The following is a 10,868-nucleotide window of genomic DNA, read 5'->3' on the forward strand; positions in this document are numbered from 1 at the left end:
ATCAAATTACTGACATGGAAGAAAGATGAGCTAATCATGATGAATAGATTTAAAAAAGAGAAATCAAAACATTTAGAGATGGACTGATATGGAAGACAGAGAAATAAGATCCAATGTGAGGATAATTGGTATGCTTGAAGGGGCAAACCCAACAAATAAACAGAAAATGAAGCCAAATATATGAGGTCAGAAAAATTCTCTGAAAGTAAGGGGAAAAAAGCCCTGAATCTGTAGCTTGAAGGAGTTCTCTATTTTCCAGAAAAGTTTCACACAGACCACTCGACACTGAGCGTGGCTCAGTTACATCACTAAAATTCAAGGACAAAGAAATAATCCTTTGAGTGACCAGCCCGAAAAGTAAATCATGTACATTGGGAAAAATCAGACCACTTCACAGCAATAGTAAATGCTAATGACAATGGAGTAATAGTCACAACGTTCTGAAGAAAAGAAAGTGTGATCCAAGAACACGGTACCCAGCCAAGATGCTGTTTGACTAGAAGGGCGATGGGTACACTTCCTCAAACATGACAGAATTCAGGGAATACAACATTCATAAGCATTTCTTGGGGAAAAAGTATTAAAGTACAAATCAAAATAAAGAGCATAAAATAAAAATGTCCAGATTTTTTTTATAAAGATTTTATTTTTTCCTTTTTCTCCCCAAAGCCCCCCGGTACCCCGGTACATAGTTGTATATTCTTCGTTGTGGGTCCTTCCAGCTGTGGCATGTGGGACGCTGCCTCAGCGTGGTTTGATGAGCAGTGCCATGTCCGCACCCAGGATTTGAACCAACGAAACACTGGGCTGCCTGCAGCGGAGCGCATGAACTTAAACACTTGGCCACAGGGCCAGCCCCAAAAATGTCCAGATTTTTAAGAATCTGATAAGCATTAAATCCATTTAACTCTCGAGCTAAATACTGAACTAATTGAAAAGAGAATTATAGTTACCAAAAAAGTGCAGACATCATATTTCTAGACAATATAAAAATATGAACAAAATTTGGGAAGCAATGGGAGAAAGTTTGATAATGCTAAGATTGAAATATGTAGCTTAAAAATTATTCTGATCATTGTTGTTTTAAATTTCCTTTCTCAATCTGAGAGGGAAGTTTTAGGAAATAATCCGTCTTGTCTACAGAAACATTCATTTGAAGTTCAACAACTCCTTCAGTTTTTCTTCTATTAAATTCAAGTAAAATTATACTTTTTTCATTAAAGTATCTTCTGTAATAAGATTTCATCTTAATAAATATTTCTGGTTGATCTGTATGCATAAAAGGATAGACTCTAAAATGACATTTCTCTAATGTTAACAATGATTTTTTGGGGGAGATCGTAGTATTTGGGATGAATTATTTCATCTTCATCTTTATACTTATCTCTATTTTTGAATTATTTATAACGAGATCCTTTTTTTTACAAAAATAACACGATTTTTTTAGGTATATGAATATATTAAGATGATAAATACCTAAACTGGGAAGTGAAAATATGAGTGATTGTTATTTTTTGTACATTTTTGTATTTTTTTAATTAAAAAAAATACATTGATAACTGCTTTCTAGGTTTTTTATTATTTTTTTTGAGGTCTTATTTAATATTTCCTCTATGGTCTTATGGTTCTTGATAGAAAAATTGTTGCCCATCCTACTTTAAGAGGGAAAAAAAAGAAACATCTACAAATTTCTGATTAATAATCTGTCAAGTACACACTGCTTAGCTTAGGAGGGAAAAAATGGGTTCTGGAAATCTGATTTCTGGAAGAAGCCCATTTTATTACAAATTACATCTAATTGGGCACATAAACATAAAGAAATTCTTCCAGTGAACAGGTACACTACATAGCATCTCCCAGATACTTTGTCCTAATATAGATTGATGGAATTCTGCACCATAAATCCAATCCCTTCCCCTAAAAGGAAAATATTTATAAGCACCAAAACTTTGCCACATCTGTCTAAAGAGAAATACCAAGCACAGATCAAACCGAAGCAACATGTTTCTAGTTGATATAACTTAAACTTTCCTTGAAAAGCATTGCGAAAAGAAATGGAGGAATGATAATAGAATTATCCAAGGAAGTTTAAGATAATCCTCAAAATCAAGTAAAAACCCTCAAATTAAAGAGTTAAGAAAAAAAAATACTTGGTAGCAGGCATTGGCTCACATAAGTCTATGCAATTTCCCAGAACCAACTCAGAATGCCAGATCTCCGGTTTATAGGTTCAAATCGTGAATTTATACACACAGCATGTGTTATAAGCTCGATCAAACTGAAAGCTCACATATGTACTTTATAGCATCCCCTCTACCCTTTAGTATTTGATTTTCCACCATCCTGGAATATTGTGTTAGTTGGGTATTTTTTTTCACTTTGTTGGAGCAATTTTAGAAGGCATAGAGGGAAGGAGTTGGTGGGTTTGGTGGTTAGACCAGTCTCTAACATTGTCAAAATAATTGTTTTCTCACAAAGCATGGTATGATGTTGTATGGAGCAACCAAGATGTCAACAATTTTTCATAACGTTGTAGCTTCTCTTTGTGCATCTTTGGATCCCATCAACGTGTTTACGACACCCTTAGACAAGTTCAGGAATGCAGCTGGGAGTCCAGGCAGTCACTGGATTCTTGTCTGGAAGGTGATACGCCATGTTCTTCTGTGAAACAGGATATTTTAAGTTTTCTCTTTCACGTACAACCACAGCTATACCACACAGACCTGGGAGACAGAACAGGAGAGACTCAGATGCCAGTTACAGAGATTCTGCAGGAAACCATCTAAGTACCACAAAAATGTCCTTGGGCCTCTCCCTCACAGAGCCAGGCTGACTCCTGAGGTACTGTCCTTTAATCTCCCTGGGCTCCCAGCTTCCTAAATAGGATTTCTAGCTTGCCTGCCTTCTCATTAGATAACCATTGCTCTTCTTAGCTGCGTTCTCCACCTCTCCTTTCTCTCTCTCTCTCTCACCTCTCTCTCTCCTTTCCTTCTTTCTGTCTCTTTCTCTCCTTTCTCTCTCCCATCGCTTCCAACCATGTCACCGAATCTACTCTAATTGTAATGCCCCCAGCCCCTCATTCTTAAAGTGGGAACTGCTTTAGCTTATAGTTTCTGTCCATGAATTTCTCTTAAAAGATGAAACAAAAAGGAAGCCCCATGCCAAGAAAAAAATACGCATGTCAACAAATTTCAAACTCAGATATTAATCAGAAAAAAAAACAGAAGGAGCCCTTCCTTTAACAAGTAACCTGAGTAATGAGATCGTTTGCAGGGGAACTCAGTAATTTTCTTCCTAAATTTACCACATTATACATGCCCAAATATGAAATATCTCTGGGGAAACACCCAGCTGTGTTCTGCTTAGATACTCAAACATTTTTTTCAGGATAAATAAGAAATAACTCTTTCTCTCTAGATTCTTGAGGAAATATCAAATGTCTCCAAGGCTAAGACATCAAATTGGAACCCAAGCTCAAAGCAGAGGTTGGGAGTGAGGAGAGAGAAGAAGTTTGGGGTTTAAGGTAGGAGTTGGCAAATGCGATCTATTAAAGGCCAGAGGGTAAATATCTTAGGCTTTGTGGGCCATAAGATCTCCGCCATAGCTACTCAGCTCTGCCGTTGCAACGCAAACACAGCCATGGCACATAGCAGATGAGCATGGCTTTGTCTCAAGAAACCTATTCATGGACCTTGAAATTTGCATTTCATACAATTTCCCCACGTCATGACACATTCTTCTTTTGATTTTATGTAATCACTTAAAAATTTAAAAACCATTCTTAACTCGTGGGTAATACAGAAACAGGATGTGGATTGGAGCTGACCTATGGATCACAGTTTGCCAACGCTGGTTTAGAGGAAATTGTGCGCGTACCAGAAAGAAGACAAGTCTTCCATCCCATCTTACACAGGTACAATGACTCCTATTAGCAAAGTGTTTTTTCAAGTCCTGCCTTAGGCAATCCTCATCGCCTATGATGAGATACATATTATTTTCACATAAAGGATGAGGAAGCTGAGGTTCAAAAAAGAGAGAATGATCTTTAATTCATTTAACAAATATTTGAGTCCATTACCAGTGCTAGGCTTGTGTTAGGCCCTAGGGATATGGCACTGACTAAGGGAGAGTTTCCAACTGCTCAGAGACTAGTGGGACAGACCAGGAAGTACAGGAAATTACAACACAGTGCACAGGCTAAAGAGACACACAGAGGAAGCATTTAATTTAGTCTGTGGGCTTGAGGAAAGCATTCTGGAGGAAATGACAGGTAAGAGAGAGGTAGATAGGCGAAAGGAAGAGGAGGAGGAAAAACTACCCTTTCTAAGGAATAGCATGAGCAAAGATGCGGAGGTGAGAAAGCGCAACACAAAAAGGAGCCTCGGGTTAGCCCATAAGTTTGCATCACACAGCCTAAGGAATATATGGTGGGAGCGGATCAAGAGCAGAATGCTGCTCAAAAATGATGAGCAGGGACCATTTTATATCATGTTACAGAGGGTGGGCTTTCTCCTGGGAGCAATGCGGAGCCGGTCAATAGGTGGAAGCGATATGATCAAATTCACCTTTCAAAAAGATTGCTCTGGCTACGGAGTAGAGAAGGGATTGCAAGAAGCAAGTCCAAGCCTCTTATTTCACAATAAAAAATACTGACCACCCCTCATAAATAATCTGACTTGCTCATGTTCACTGGGCTGGTGAGTCATGAAACCAGACCGCTAACTCCATGCCCAGGACCTTCTGTCCGCTTGATCACAGTGCCTCTCCCACACACTCAGGAGTGGACAGCACTTGTCAAAGTCATAAATACAGCCATGTGCTCATTTGGGTAGAGAAAGGTATTTAGAAACCAAGATCTAGCCATGGGTTCTGTTCATTGCTGCAGGGATGTCATCTGGAGCCTTTCAGCTGACAAAGCCAGGAAAATAACCAAAGCACCACACTCTCTTTGCATTGAGCTAATATTAAGTGAATAATAATCTACTGACTTTCTGTTAGGTCCCTAAAATGCCAAATACTCTGCAAAAGGAGATGAGGAGGAGCGTTTAGGAGAGAGAGTAAATTCACTGGTGACGCCAGTTAAAATTTGTAAACTGGGTAGAATTATAGTGAGTTTAATGATTTACACCAGGGGAGCTTTCTAACAGAGGGTGAAGTATGTCATCATTTTATAAAGAGGGGTGAGAAGCCGGGTAGCGTTCTATTAGATGATCTTCGGAATAGGTAGAGGCTGCAATTCTGTTCTTTTCAGAGTTCAACACACATCTGTCAAGAAAATAACAGAGTTTAAAAAAACAAAAACCCCAAAACCCTTAGTGATGATTTGATGCAATCTCTGTAGTTTACACATTAGGCCCCCAAGCCTGTAAGGCTGCACATGCATGGGGTTGGAGCGCTTGCTCTGGAGTTAGACACTCCTGGGTTCATGTCCCCTCTCTGCCCACTGCTTGCTGTGTGGCTTTGGGCAATTGACTTAACCTCTCTAATCCTAGTAACTCCATCTAAACATCCCAGGTTTGTTGTATTTAAAGGAAATAGTGCATGTTAAGTAATTTTGCTCAGTGCTTGGCACATGCCCTGTAAATGATCTTTATAATTATTATTACTAATTATAATAACGAACCTTTCTAGTTATAATAATAAGCATCTATACATCACTACATGACTACCATTATTGCTATTGTTGTTGTTGCTATTTACTTAAGGTTACAAAAACAAAATAATAACTGGACTCAAACTAGAATTGTCTGTGCTCCAGACCTAAACTCCTACTCAAAACCTTTTCCCACTTTAACAGTAACTTTCAAACTAAGTCCCATAGTCTCGGGGTTTGAGGAAGTGCCTACAGGAGAAGCTGGCCAGGCAGAGCTCTAGACCTTGTTTTATTTTATATTTCTTTTGAAGCAAGAGCTCCACTGCTAAGAATAATTTTGCAAACCATTGGTTTCAACCATGCTGTCATTACAAATGAAATCAGTAGCAAGCAAAGGACAGGAGCACAGATCTTGATCTTAAAGAAATGAAAACAGCTTATGAGAAGTCAAGCAGTGGGTTTGAAATAAATTAAGCAAATCCAGTCTCCCCTTGCTTTTCAATTGATAGGATTTTCCCAGGTAGCTCAGTTTAGAGGGGCAGCAGGAGGCTAAACATATAGAACAGATTCTCAGCAAAGGTTTCCACTTTCACCAACACCCACTTCCACCATCCCTTCTCCACTTAAGCTTGGCCACCTTCCTTGCATCAACTGGATCACATACATCCCTTGGGTGCTATAGCCCGAGAAGTCAACTGTGGAATATCTCTGGAATTTGTATCTGGAAGAGTTGGGAGAGGCCAATTAATCCAAAGGTGGAATTTTGTGCCCCTCTGAGCCTTTGACTTGTCAGGCTCCAATTACCTGTCACCTGGAGATGATTTTATTCTCTGGCCCCAGAGCTGCAGAAAGTGAGGAGGAGCTGTGCACATGTTGGTCAAAGTAAATGAGCCGATGATTTGCATAATAAGCTAAATTGAACTTTAGTGGCCTAATGATTTTGAAAAGCTCCCTACAAAGCTGAATTTACCTACAGAGTGGTGTTCAGAAGTTACCTTTTGGTTTACAGATCAAGAATGCTCCTGTCTTCCTCCCTCATTGTAAGATTTCGGAACAACTGCTTCTGTGTAATCATTTCTCACATTTAAAGTGTAGAACAAGAAGAGGCTAACTTCCTTCCATTCTGAAAATTAACCCTTCACTTTAGGAAAGAATTTATGCTTCTGAATCATAAAAAAGTCAGCACCCTCCAACACTAAACAGCAACACCACGAAAAGAAAAAAGATTGAAAACATCAGTGAATCAATTTCCCTTTCCGTACAGATCTGCAAGATGAGATAGGTCTCATTTCTGCCAAGAGGCTTCCGCTATGACAAGTTGAGTCAGAATGCTGCAAATTGTTCGAGATAGTTTTTGGACCACATGTGGTAGCTGGAAGAAACTGAACTGAATCAAGCTAACTTTTGCAAGGCGTCTTAGGTTTTTAGAAGATAAAAGAAAAACTCATAGCTCTGTACCTCAGTTATGTGGTTTCTGTAATCGTCTATGGTGTGAGGAAAAACAATAACAGAGCGACCAGTTATTTGAGATGGAATTCACAGGTTCTTGTCTTTTTTGAGCTCTGATAATAATGTGATTCATGGGTGTGGTCGCGGCAGGAAGGCACTGCTCAGTTCTCCCTTAAGAGTGAATCTTTAGTGAGAAGTGTACTTATCTCCCGGTCTGCTTCGGGCTTTGGAATCCGCTGCAGCATTCACACCAAGGCCATTCTTTTCCAGAGCTGCTCCTAGCCAACGCCTGGGCATGGGGTGGGGGGCGTACTAGAGCTAGACATTCCTGCCCAATGGAGAAATTTCTCTACTAGGAATTGTTGCTTTGGGGATCCCCGTCAGCTGAGCCAAGGCTTTCTCAGAGCTGCCCTGAAATCCGAAGCTCTACCTACCTAATTCTGCTTCCCTCTGGCTCTCCCTTCACGGATGTCAGACTTGCATCATGATCTGAGACTCTCCCCACCAGCTCCCGCTGCCTCTCCCATTTATCCTTCAAGCATATCCCTCAAGAAACGTCTTGCATTTCTAATTCCGTCTTGGTGTCTGCTTCCCGGAGGACCTAAACAGAGGCAGAGGGGAAGGAGCAGAGCCTTTTTCCCCTTAGCCCATCTCTAACCTCCCGTCCACACACTGCCTTGTCTTTCCGACCAGGCCACTCAAGCCACAGCTGCGGCCTTCAGCAGTGTTTGCCCTCGGCAGTCATGTGGTCTTTTGCCATTTACTTTCCTGACAGAAACACCAAGCCTAAGCAGATTGGAAACAGCAAATGTATCTTTAATGATGGAAAGTAAATATGAAAAGCCAAGGAGGTGCTGGGAGGGTAGGGCAAAGTCTGCCCCAGCTGGAGATTTGAGGGTGTGTGTGTGTGTGTGTGTGTGTGTGTGTGTTCATTCTCATTTGGAGGAGGAGGTGGTAAATATCCCAAACTTAGAAATGACTTTCTCTTCATAATTTTAATGAAAGAGAACAAATTAGTCTAGATGCATTATTTTACCTTTCCAATTCTGCTACTTACTCTAAAACTACCAGATCACTTGGCAAGGAGTAGAATGAATTCACTTCTGTTTTATTTTGTTTTCCTCTCTATTTTCATAACTCCATGAAATAGTCCAAAGCTGAGGGGAAAAGCAGAGGAAACAAATATAAATGAATTGAATAAGCCATAAACTCGTCAGTCAATGTTTAATCAAGCAACTGCTACTATATCGAATGATCATTGTCCAGTTTTAATTTTTCCAAGTAATTGATCCATGTTATCTATAGTTTCCTCACTTCATTTTAATTGCTAAAGTGTAAAAAGACCTAGGAAGTGAAAACAAAAATCACTTCTGACTGAGTAAAACGTGGACAGCTCGTTGTGACAGAGTTGCCTACCTGGAGGTAAGGAGAAGGAAGTCTGAAAATTCCTTCCAACAATCGACTCTAAGGTCAGGAAATTAATTTTTTAAAATTAAAATATGCACTTATATCCTATTTATTTGCCACCACTAAGTGTATGGATTCTGTTCACGTTTGCTTGAAACATAAAAGATGAGTTACCCCAGGCAAATCCTATTTGTCCGCCCCATGGAGATTTCTTTCCCAGGTAGCCAGAAACACTGAATCCATTCTCCTCTCTTTCTCTCTCTCTCCCTCCTGCCACCTTTCCAAAGCCTATAAGGACACTCTAAGTGCAGTAATTTGTTGGGATGGGGGTTACACTGTCAGCACTAACAAATAATGTAAGATTTCTCATCACCTTCGACCTTACCACTCCCTATCCTCCACCAACGAAAAGGCGGGATATCCATATGAAATTATCTGGACTGAGGATTATGACAAATGTACATGCCCCACCTCCCCTGCTTCCTTCCATCTGTGTATGGCCTAAAACAGCTGACCCGGACAGGCTTTCATCTTTAATCTAATCAACTGACTTTCCCATGGGAAACAGCCAGTGAAGCCCAAACCTATGTACCAAACTCTTTCTAGACCCAGGCATCTCACCACATCTGACACTTCAAAAAAATCAGTAAAAGTGGCTGCTATGAGTCACTTAGGACAAACAGCACTCCTGAAAGAAACGAACATCACTAGCAGAAACACATTAGCGTCTCCTTTGAAAACACTACGGGTCCCTATAGACCCAAATGGTGTTTAGGCCCGAATTCTCTCCATCTCTAGGATACCTTCTGTTTGCTGTTCAATTTTCTGTGAATATAACTATCTCCTCTTCATTTTTTTTTTTTTTGACTGTAACAAACTGGCATCAGAAATACTTCTAATATTTGTCATGTTCCTTCACAGTCTCCTTTCAATGATTATGAGGCTTAAAGGAGTGACTACCTATAATTTGCTCTACACCAGTGGCTTTCAGTTTCAGAGGCCATGACCTACGTATTACTTCACAACCTAGTACACACACACATATACACACACACAACCAACACAAAAACAGTGGAAGAGGAGTCTAAGGAGAGGAGACACGACAGCTAAATGTAATGTGGGACCCAGGATGACATATCCTGGCATAGAAAAAGGACCTTAGGTTACAACAAAGGAAATTCTAGTAAACTTTAGATAATAATAACATATCAATATTGGGTCATTAGGGTGAAAAATGCACCATAGTAATGTAAGATGCTAATAATTGGGGAAACTGGGTGTGGGGTAGACAGCAACTCTCTGCACTACCTTTGTAGCTTTTCTGTAGATCTAGAAGTCTTTTAAAATACAAAGCCTATTAAGACAGCAACAGAAAAGGCAGTGGCTGCCATAGTCGGGGGGACTCTGCAGTGATGTCAGGCTCTTTCCCCCTAAACCCTGTTTCACCCACCTGTAAAATGCTGCCGATGATGCAGAGTCCCTCTCCCACCAAGAGGATGGAGTAAAAAGCTCTAAGATGAGAAAGATAGAGCACTCACGACGTGCACTGGCAGAGCAGCTGACTAACGCCAGCATGCTTATTAAGCTAAGCCTCACGTCTTGTTGTTCTCTGACAGGGGTCCAGAGGGAGGCAATAAAGCTCTGTGAAACTTACCCTGAAATCTGACATGTGTCCAGATCACCAGTTGCCAACCAACCTGCCCAAATTCCGACAGGAAATTCAAACCAGAGCGATTTCCTGTTTTAAAAGAGGTGCTGTTTTGCTTCTTCTTTTCTATCTTTTTTTTCTTTTTCTTAAGAAGAACTATGAGTCGGTAACAAAATATTAGAATCAGATGGAAGGAATAAAACTTGAGATAAAATGGCACAAAACCAAACAAATCCCTGGAGCTGGAGAAAATCCTGGCTGTGACAGGAATTCGGGCCTTTCCAATATGGGTCTGAATGAAGCAAACCTCAAAACCCCACAGACGGGTGTGAAAGTTCATAAAATGAAAGTGTGGAAATGCAAGCATTCACAAAGGGAAGCTGATTAATTTTCCAAAACTCCATTGAGCACCGTGTTTCAGATCAACTAAAGCTCCAACTGATGCTGACTCAGGGCTCAAAGCAAGAATAATACGGTTGTTATGAAAACTCTCTCTTCTGTCTAATGGGTCTCTGATCACCCATTCTTTGCATTTGTGAGAAGACCCTTTGTTCCTGGATCTGAATGGAAGAAGGCTCTGATCCTTAAGTGGCCAGAGCCAAGGAGTGGCCTGTCCAAATTCAGGAAATTCTTGTATGAAAGAATCTTATTCAGAACCCCAATACATAATCAACTAAAATCAGAGCTGCTCAGGATGATGAGGAGGAGAGGGCAGAGTCATCTCATTTAATGATTATATCAACGGATATACTTACTTTGAGTGTATAAAAA

The 10,868-nt window shown here is 40.3% G+C and overlaps 1 long non-coding RNA gene across 2 annotated transcripts; it reads right to left on the reverse strand.

The window, feature by feature from the left end:
- Positions 1-633: 633 nt before the first annotated feature.
- Positions 634-10,097, reverse strand: LOC103548406 (uncharacterized). Of its 2 annotated transcripts, none has more exons than XR_544243.2 (3): positions 9,900-10,097; positions 8,100-8,199; positions 634-2,723 (listed from the first exon to the last, which is right to left on the reverse strand). It is a non-coding gene; the product is annotated as an uncharacterized lncRNA (long non-coding RNA). The 2 variants fall into 2 exon arrangements; XR_544242.2 differs by lacking the exon at positions 634-2,723 and adding an exon at positions 5,099-5,265.
- Positions 10,098-10,868: the final 771 nt, after the last annotated feature.

The sequence above is a fragment of the Equus przewalskii genome, chromosome 14 (assembly GCF_037783145.1).
Source record: "Equus przewalskii isolate Varuska chromosome 14, EquPr2, whole genome shotgun sequence".
Lineage (NCBI taxonomy): Eukaryota > Metazoa > Chordata > Mammalia > Perissodactyla > Equidae > Equus > Equus przewalskii.